Source organism: Peromyscus californicus, unplaced genomic scaffold, assembly GCF_007827085.1.
Source record: "Peromyscus californicus insignis strain IS unplaced genomic scaffold, ASM782708v3 Scaffold_17__1_contigs__length_78620276, whole genome shotgun sequence".
Lineage (NCBI taxonomy): Eukaryota > Metazoa > Chordata > Mammalia > Rodentia > Cricetidae > Peromyscus > Peromyscus californicus.
The window spans coordinates 71,857,382-71,868,233 of NW_026294469.1; the positions used below are offsets into that span (position 1 = coordinate 71,857,382).

Sequence of the window (10,852 nt, forward strand, 5' to 3'; positions counted from 1 at the left end):
GTATGTGCACTTGAGCACAGGTGTCTGCAGAGGCCAGAAAAGGGTATTGGGCAGTTGTCTGCTGCCTGATGTGGGATCTGGCAACCAAATCATGTTTCTCTGCAAGAGCTGTGTACACACTTAATCCCAAGCCGTATCTCCAGTCTCAGATTCCCTCATGTAGTTGAGCATCAAATGTCAGACAGGTTGAGAGAGACCAGTGCTAGCAAGCAAATGTACCTTCTGTTTACCACATTAAGGGATTTTTATTTGATTGGTCTTTCAGAGGTTAAAAGGAGAACACAGAAGAAAAAGGAAGTAAACCTAAACCTGGTTAGGTGGATTAGACAAAACCATGAAAGAACTGTGTTATATATTGTGTACCCTAATAAAGCTTGCCTGAGGATCAGAGGACAGAGCCAGCCACTAGATTAGACACAGAGGCCAGACAGTGGTGGCACACACCCTTAATCCTATCACTTGGGAGGCAGAGACCCATCTGGATCTCTGTGAGCTCAAGGCCACACTGGAAACAGAGCCAGGCAGTGGTGGCATATACCTTCAATCTCAGTACTGGGAAGCACACAAGCCTTTAATCCTAGGAAGTGATGGCAGGTCAGAGACAGGTATATAAGGTATGAGGAAACAGGAACTCACTCTCTTTAGACTGAGGATTTCCTAGAGCTAAGAACTAGTAGCTGGCTGTTCTGTTTCTCTGATCTTTCAGCTTTCACCCCAATATCGGCTCCCAGTTTTTTACTAAAAGACCTTTCAAGACTCATATTACAACGAATATCTGACATGAGACATTCCTGATAGCTAAACAGGAAAGACTGAGAGAAGATACAAGGAGTGAGGCTGAAGGGGGACACAGAGTCTCACTGGACTGACACCATGGCACACAGAGGAAGTCATTGCCCTTGTACACAGACACACGAGAATAGAAGCCAGATTCCAAGCAGGAAGCTCTCACTAATGAACTGGCCACGTGCAGCTTGGTTGCCATTGAGTCAACAATGACTCACTCTTGACTAAAGCAGGATTGGACACTCAATGATAAGAAAATGCAGCTAAATCTAAGAGAAACATTTTAAAAATCGCAGAATACAGGGAACTTGGAGAAATCAATAGAAGCGATATTGGGGATTACCTAAATCTCCTACAAACACATCTGTGAAAGGTACCTTGCTGAGAACAATTGTTGATTTAACCCCAGGGAAGGGCTTTGGGGATGGCGCTTCAGTGGGCAAATGGGGACTGACTGGACAGGAAGAGAATAATAATTAACTTCAGGAGATCTTTAGGAGAAATGATAAACCAATGCTCATGAAGCAGAACTGAGCCTTCAAGGTGTTAGGGCAGCCTATAAATCAGCTGAAAGAATTTTACACCCCCCCCAAAAAAAACCCTTTTCCAAAAAATATTCATTCTAGGAATTATTTTTAAGCTATAATTGTAACAAAATTATTACATACAAAACCAAGTGCATTTACTCATATTTTCATATCTTGTTTAATTCTTCAAGTTTCAACCGAATGTCATGTTCAAAGCTATTTGCTATGAAAACACACATGCTTCTTCTCAGGGGACTTGCCTTGAGTGAGGTCCACACCATGGGGTTCTCAGCATGACAGGAAAAGCCACTTAAGTATGAACAAGGCTGTCTCTACCTTGATTCAAATCCATAGAACACTATGTGTTTGTCATGAAGAAGCCCAAACTCACAGATCAAATTAGGTCCCCTTCTAGACCTAACCCAGTTAGATTCAAACCAACTCCTCTAATTCTTCAGTCTCATTCGGTTTCAAAATTTCAGCCAAAACAGACCATTTGTCAAAGTATTTACAATTTCCTGCTCTAATTATAACACACGTTATCAGTCCTTTATTTATATACTCAACTAACATTGTCAGATAATTATCATGTTAGTTGCATGCCTACTCTTCCAGGCACTAATGAGGCACTAGGGGTCCAGTTATAATACCAGATTCATTGCCTAGCCTCCATGGGCTGCAGTGAACAAATTGATGGAGAGTCACAGATACATGACAGATACCTATGAGAGAACAAGAACCTCTCTGAAGTTCCTTTAAGGCCATGGGTTGTGAGGCCCATTTAGATAGAGGATATTGTTATAATGTGAATCATAAAGCTCCCCCAAAGCTCACTTGTTGACAGCTTAGTCCCCAAATCATCAGTTTTCAGAGTTGAGCCCATGGGAAGCAATTGGTTATGAGGATTCTATCCTCATTGTTAGGTCAATCCATTATGGGAATCATGGCTTAATAGGATATCTAAAGTGATGGCTCATAGCTGTGGTAGTGAGATTTGGGTGCTGTTTACTCACATCTCAAAGATGGAGAAGCAGAGACAGACAGGCTGGGATGTGGGATTGAATTATAAATCTCAAGGTCCTCCTTCGAGGTGCCACCTCACAAGGCTTTCACAATTTCATAAATAGTGCTACCAACTGGGGTCTAGTTGGTCAAGCACATGAACCTGTGGGGGACATTTCCCACCCCAAACAGCATAGTGACATGGGGCACTTTGAGGTATCGTTAGTGAGAGGAGTCCTTGCTCCCATGGTTTTGTGGGAAGAGCCCAGTGGTGTACTGAGTATCCTACATGCACATGGCTGCCCCCACAGTAAGGAATTATCTGTCCCCAAATGTGCACAGTACAGAAGCTGAGAAACCCTGAGTCAAAGGGTGAAACCCAAGCTCCTTGTACAAGGTGTGAGACACATCCTGACTCCACCCTCCCTTCCTGAAGGGTTTCTTGTCTTCCCTCAGTTGACCCGAAAGATAACTACAGCTCTCCCGTCCTGTATTGCCATGTGACATGTTCCTTCCATCTGTCCCTTCTCCACTGGGGTAATGTTTAGCATCCAGGACTCACCCATCTCTCACCTCTTCTAAGGGGTCTACCCGGCCATCCAGGCTGCACAAAGTATCCCTTGGTGTTTCCCTGGCCCCTGTGTGCATGTAACTTCACTCTCCCTACTTCAAGAGTGTCTTTCTGTTTCATTTCTCTTGCCTCTTAACTAGGCTGCCAGCTTCTTGTGTCCACGGGCCATGTCCTTGATATTTGTCACAATGCCTGTGACAGCACTCATGTTACAACCTCTTTCAGCTGATGCGCTCTAGACTGAGGAGTATTTTTAACACTTGGGGGCAATCTTTTCCTCCCTAGAGACTGTCTGTCTACAGAGTGGCTCCTACTGTGTGAGACAGGCCTTGGGCTCTTGGTGCCACACACTCAATTCAGCCTCCCATGGCTCTTCGCTGACTTGAAGTCAGCTGTAGAATGAAGGACAAGGCTCCTCACTAGATGTGTGACTTTGGACAAGCTACATGCAGCACTGAGCCTCAGCTTCTGTGTCTATAAAATGGGAATGATGGTAGTGTGAGCCTTCTGAAGTTTGTACTTTAGCTAAGATAATGTGTGAGCATGCGCGGCACGCAGCATGGATATGTGCTGGCTATGACTATTGGTATTTTCAGTGTCACTATTAGATAAAGAGCACTGTGAATAAATGATTCTGGCTTTGTTAGGCATAAATACTGATTTTACGGTTTCTTTTATTATTTACATGTGAGGAGGAAGTGATCTTTTTTTTTGCCACATAAATAATGTATGTGGATGGTTGAGCGTGCCTGCAGCACATTAAACCAAACCAGCAACTCTGACTGAAGTGTCTGTGAAGATGGCTTTCTCTCTCCTAATGAGTGCCACCAAGGACCAGCAGCCAACGTGGGCGAAGAGGCTGCTGAGGTGGGTTTCTGCCATCCTCACCTCCTACCAGAAGAAACTGGATTTCAAAGTGGCTTCTTCCCCTGAGAAAAGTGGAGCAATGAGGGGTTTTCCCCCAAGTTATTTTTGAATACCACAGACGTCATTCTGGGGGTTATGGCTTTGAAACTCTTCCCCCTTTCCCTAAACTCTCATGGACTCTCCACCTGAGCCAACATAAACCCTTAGGCAGCCCGAGCTCCTCCTTAGGGATGTTAATTCTCAGATCACACAGGGATTTGCCCCCTGGGGGCAGCAGAAGGACACCTGCTGTTTTCCCCAGAGGCCTTTTGAATGATGGTTGATTCTTTTTACATTTTCTGCCTCCTCTTGTGTTTCCTGGCTCCTTTCCCATAGTTCCATGCTTTAGTGAAAGTCCAGGCCTCTTCATTGTTTGGGTTTTTTTTGTTTTGTTTTCCCACATAATGGGGCAAGAGAGACACATTCTGAAGTTTGTTAGGACTGTCTACAACAGAGCGGAGAGGTTCTGTGGGAGTCTAGTGAGTAGAGCACATGAAACTGGCCTGTGCTATTTGTGCTATCTGTGTCCATGGGTCAGAGAATACTGGTCTGGTTCTGAACTCTCTAGGTTGTCAGCCTGTGCCATGTGCTGACTAAAAGAAACACAGAGCACACTCCATGTCTGAGCAATGTCCTGAGCTGGTGTCGAAACCCATTTCTGTGAGCACCTTCCTGCATGTCTCCAGGACTCTGTACGTTCAGTCATGATTGTGGGTAAACACCACTGGAAAGAGATGAAGGTACAACTCTTTCCTCAAAGAGGATAAAAGAGTTTATTCAGGAGCCACACATGATTAGCCATGGTCTGGAAACATAGATTTAGATTCTGCAAATACTGAGTTCCTACATGGTAACTGTTTGGTGACATTTTATAGTAATGGAACAAAGGAAACCACATTTCAAGACATTTTTCAAATACTTTGGACACACCAGGTAGGTGGGTCATGGTTGAGTGGGGCAGTCTTTGCCATGGGCTTCAGATATTATCTGATAACATTTTCAGTCTTTTGTTTCTTGGAAGCTAGTGATCTGTTGGGTTAATGTACTCCGGAAAGATTTTTACCTGATAGGTACGAAGATGTTATAGGTCAGACACAGAAGTGGATAATGAATGGCTATTAAGGTGCTCAAGATAGCCCAAGATAAATTGTAATTAAAAGATCTGGACCTGCAATGTTCTTACTTCTCCACAGTCATTGAAGTCCTAATCAGTTAATCAAATTGTAGAAAAGTCAATGTAAGTAGTGGTTTCTTTCCAGGAACATTTCTTTACAGCAGCAATGTTAAATTAACTGTAGACAAATAGAAGTTGCTCTGTGCTCTCAGGTAAGCCAGCTAGGTACCTGATTCAGCTGTTTTCAGAGTGGCTTTTCGTGGTATGGGGAGAAGACAGTCAGTGGTCCTCAGAGTCTGATGGGCTTGGGTTTGGTCCAGGAGCCCACTGCTGAGTTCTTAGTTCCTCTGAGTGTAAATGCACATAACATGAAACTTCTGGAGACTATCTTGTCATTACTTTGACAGATTAATAAATAGAAGACCGGGATAGAGGGACTGACGGGGAGATGCTCAGTAGCTGCTAGTAATTAGTATTCTAACATCCCTTTAGGTTGACTGTAAAGGAAAACAGCCAGTGAGACATCATGCCCAGGAGAGCTTGGAGAAGAGAGATGTGTGGTATCCCAAAGACTGGCAGTTTTTGTTTCTATCTATCAACCCAGGACAGCAACTGAGAGAAACACTCATAGGCTTTGACATCTATACATGTTGTTTACTTTGTGCAAAGCAATTAATGTTTTGATCAGGTTCAAAAGGCCTTAATTAGGCCTGTGAGTTCTTGGGGGGATAGATCTGCTTTTCAAATGATCAATTTAGAAGATGAAGGATTACTTTTCTCTCTGCCTGCCTGCTTTCCTTTGCTACATCGTGGGCTTGGGGTACTCCCATTCTCCACCTCACTGCCTAGCCCCAGGAGAACACCGTTGCCTCCTAGGGTTTAAGGTCCAAGAACACTTGATGCCTTCTCCTTTTCTGCTGTCATCTAATGCGAAACCCTCTGTAGCTCAGCTCCACGGGTGTCATGTCCACAACTGGGCTCTCAGTTTTGTGTTGGTGTGTGTTTGAACACACAACCAAGTGACCTGATAGGGGAGATGGAAGCAGGCAGGCAGGTGTGCCTGGAGGGTGCTCCTTCAGGAGAGGGAGGGGTAAGGAGGAGAGTAGAGGGGAATGCAAAAGAGGGGCTCTTTAGGGAAGAGGACTGAGGTAAATGCAGAAAGAGGGAGGGTAAAATAGCAACAAAGATGGAAAAGCCAAAAGGAATCATACTATTAACTTTCTGCCTTATTAAAACAAACTGTAGTACATGTAATTCTGTGTATAAATACACATACATCACTTTTTATTTTTGAGATTGTATTTTAATAACATTTTTCTTTTTTCTTTTATTTATTATTTTACTTTTTTATTTTTTTCTTTCCTTCCTTAAAACCCTCTGCTCTCCTTCAAATTCATGGCCTCTTTTTCATCAATTGTTATTGAATGCATATATGTATTTGTATAGACACATATATATTCCTGAATATAACCTGTTGAGTCTTTATAATGTCATTTGTATGTATAAATGCACACATACAGTTTTAATGACCTTTTCTTATCTGGGCTGATGGTGCTCCCTCCAAGAGTCAAAGACAACCTAACAAAAACTCCAATCAAGCATGAGAAGCTGTCTCTTGAGTTGACAGCCAGGGCTGTCCAAGAGACTCCCCAAACATACAGCCTATTGCTGTCATCCTTGGGTGCCCCAAAGATGTGGAAGGTAAGTCCTTGTTGCTGAAGACACCATGCATTTCAGAAACAGGGCCCAGAGATCCCCTGAGATGGAACTGACCTGAATACCTCCTCCATGATGACTAACTTTCATAGTACCAGAAGGTGCCATGAAAGCTTCCAAAGGAGATAGGCAATCACCATTTCTACCTAGCTATGACACCTCTGTACTACATCAATGACCAGCAAGACATGATAACCCTAAGGGTGCAGTAGTGGCATCCAAAACTTGGAAGTAACCAACAGCTCCACTAGTGGTCTTAAGAGCTGCTCAAAAAACTATGTTTGGTATTAGAAACCGAGCTAACTACTCAGTACTAGTGAAACCATGGTTATTGGAGGAGAATCTACAACCACTAATTTACTAAACCAGCTGATCCCTATTAACAATCTGTAAGCTTTTGGTCTTATTCATACAGATAAGTGTAGTATTCACCCCTCATCAAGGAAACTTCTATTTGCAACAGATGGAGATCATTACAGAAAATCACAACCAATTAAAATGCAGAGTTTTGGAGCTCAGACCCAGTGGATACATCTATAAAACACTCCAGTACCTAAGACTCAGGGAATATTGTGGAAGAGGGAGTGGAAAGACTGTAAGAACCTGGGAAGTTTGCTGTGAGACTGTGTCTCCTAGTAATATCAGAAGTCAACTCATAAAGTCTCACCAACATGGTTGCTCAAATGTGAGCTGAACAAGGACAACACCGATAGACATGTGAAATTGAGTGGGGAAAAGCCTTTGAGGCCTCAACACAAAGAGGAACCTGGGATCAGGAGAGGTGGTCTTCTCCAGGCAAGATCACACCAGTTAGTTGTGTAGTACCAAGTGGTCAGCCCTGAAAACATACATGTAAGTAACATTATAAAGACTGACCAGGTTATATTTTGGAATATATATGTTTCTACATATACATGTAAGCATGCAATAGCAATTAATGTATTTGAAGGAAAGTGGGGAAGGTTATATGGGAGGGTTTGGGAGGAGGAAAGGGAGAATTTTATAATGAAATCATAATCTAAAAACAACAACAATAGCAAGAACAAACCCTGGAAAATGGTCTTTGATTTAGAACCAGAAGTTATTTCTGTTCTAAACAGATGAACGTGTAGATAATTCACTTTTCTTTTTTGAATGTTCATCTTCAGCTGGTTCAAGGAGTTTTTTTTCCCTAAGGGTCACAAAACTTCACACATGTGAACTCCAGCAAGCAGAGTATAACACATTTGGACTTAGCATGCAGGGCATAACACATGTAGACTTCAGTGTGCAAGGTATAACACATGTGGACTTCAGCGTGCAGGGTATGACACATGTGGACTTCAGTGTGCAGGCTATCACACATATAGACTTCAGTGTGCAGGGAATCATGCATGTGGATTTCAGTGTGCAGGGTATCACACATGTGGACTTCAGTGTACGGGGTATGACACATGTGGACTTTAGCATGCAGGGTATCACACATGTGGACTTCAGTGTGCAATGTATGAAACATGTGGACTTTAGCGTGCAGGGTATGACACATGTGGACTTCAGTGTGCAGGGTATGACACATGTGAACTTCAGTGTGCAGGGTATCACACATGTAGACTTCAGTGTGCAGGCTATCACACATGTGGACTTCAGTGTGCAGGGTATAACACATGTGGACTTCAGTGTGCAGGCTATCACACATGTAGACTTCAGTGTGCAGGGTATGACACATGTGGACTTCAGTGTGCAGGGTATCACACACGTGGACTTTAGTGTGCAGGGTATGACACATGTGGACTTTCGTGTGCAGGGTATCACACATGTGGACTTCAGTGTGCAATGGATGACACATGTGGACTTTAGTGTGCAGTGTATGTCACATGTGAACTTTAGCATGCAGGGTATGACACATGTAGACTTTAGCGTGCAGGGTATGACACATGTAGAGTTTAGAGTGCAGGGTATGACACATGTGGACTTTAGCATGCAGGGTATGACACATGTGGACTTTAGCGTGCAGGGTATGACACATGTGGACTTTCGTGTGCAGGGTATCACACATGTGGACTTCAGTGTGCAATGGATGACACATGTGGACTTTAGTGTGCAGTGTATGCCACATGTGAACTTTAGCATGCAGGGTATGACACATGTAGACTTTAGCGTGCAGGGTATGACACATGTAGACTTTAGAGTGCAGGGTATGACACATGTGGACTTTAGCGTGCAGGGTATGACACATGTGGACTTTAGCGTGCAGGGTATGACACATGTGGACTTTAGCATGCAGGGTATAGACATGGCAGCACTAACAAGTGAGTTACTAACTCAGGTCTTCTGATCAGCAAACAGAAAGGGAAATATTTGCTTGCCTGACAGGAATGATTGGCCTTTGGTGAGAATGCTGAAAAACTTGCAGTTGTCAAAATCACTGCTGTTTGTACTTAACAAGTGGCAGTGTCTCCTCAGCAGATTCTGTCCAAACACTTAACTTACCACCCCTACATTGATACATGTGCCATGACATGTGCATTTACACACACACACACACACACACACACACACACACACACACACACACACATACACACACACACAGGCTTGCACACACATAATAAACAAATAAATAAATATAAAATGAAAATTTAAACCAACTTTCAGGGTTCTGTCTGATCCTGTGCAATATTTCTGGCTAAGTTGGAGTCCTGAACAACTTCCTAAATTCAGTTGTGTCAGTTCATTTCTTCAGGACCCTCGTATAGGGCCAGTGTTCCTAAGAGCCTCCAGTGTGGAGCTGATGTCCAGCCTGTGGCCCATGATCCATTAGGCGTGCATCATGGCATTTGTAGTTTGTATTCACTGTGATGGTGGTTATATCCTTAACAACATTTAGCAGTTATGAACAATGGTTTCTTCCCCCAGATCCTTTTACTAATTTCAAATTTACAAATAGTAACTGATTACCCTCAACTCTAGCTCTGGGGAAGGGCTGTGTGAGTGGCATCAGCTAACACAGAAGCAGCCTGATTTTCCCTATTGAGGCCACAGGAATTAGCCCAGCAGGCACATTCAAGTTTGATAAAGGGCTTGGATGACTGCATTGGGCAAAGGGGTACAGGTTCTGCATGACTTTTGTTTTTTTCCCATGCCTTCCTTTCCTGCCACCTTCCTTGCCCACCTCTGACAAAAACTCAGTGGCTAAAGTCTTGTGATTTATCTTGTGCTCTCTAGGTGTGGAGTGCGACCACTCCTTGGGCAAGCCAGCCCAGGGGAAGGGCTCCCACAATGGCCACAGGTTAGGGTTCTGATTCCCTGGCTTATCCTTGCCTACCCGGAGGTATGTGGCTATTGCAGAGACCCTAGAGACATGGGTCACTGGAGCCTTGAGCCACAGTTGTGTGTTCAGGTAGCTAAGGAAGTCGATATAAACATCTGTGGTGATCTGTTCATGACCTAAGGGGTTTCCACAGGAAACCACATGCAGGAAGCCAGTGCTTCTGGTGGCTTCCACGGCTCCTTTTCCTGAGATACAGCACCAGCTGTGTCTGAAGAAGGCACTCTCCAGAGGTTGGAAGCCGCCTAGCCAGGAAGCAGCCTCCTAAGTTTTTTGCTTCTGGGCCATGTAGGTCTGTTTTTATTTGTTTCTTTTGTCTTTATAAAGAGGAAATAAGCTGGCTGACTTTGAAAGTAGTTACAGGATCTGTGCTAAATCTTCCTGGCTTTCTTCAATAATGAAAGGACACTGGGCAATACCAAAGGGAAAATGCTGGAGTTATTTGGTTATAGGAACAGGAGATTCAGGGAGCTCTGGAGGACCTCAAATTCATCTTCTTACCTCAATGTACCAATTTTATCCTACCTTTTAGGAAAAGGTTTTTCTGCCATTTTTGAAATGTCCTTTTGTCCTATAGTTTTCTGAATCACGCTAATATAAATAAACCTAGCCCTGAGATTTTAAGATACACTCTCCATGCCAGGGGATGTGCAAAGCCTTCAAAAGATTTCTTTTCATTTTTAAAAATAATTTTGTAAGTTACTATACAACATGATGGGCTTCATTATGCCATTTTCATGCACGTATGCCATTACACTATTTTCTTATTCACCCCCCTCCCTCACTGCTGTCTCCCACACTACAAGTCCTCTGTCCATGATTCTGTCTTTCCCCCTAAAATCCTCTTCTGTTTCCATGCTAATTATATTACTATGAATTCCATTACTATGCCCAACCCTTTATTTTTTTTAATATATTTTTTC

The 10,852-nt window shown here is 43.3% G+C and overlaps 1 long non-coding RNA gene across 3 annotated transcripts in view; it reads right to left on the reverse strand.

Annotated features, from left to right (window-relative positions):
• LOC128113031 (uncharacterized) overlaps positions 1–10,852 on the reverse strand; it is a 28,832-nt gene that overhangs the window by 13,830 nt on the left and 4,150 nt on the right. The gene's annotated exons all lie outside the window — the stretch shown is intronic.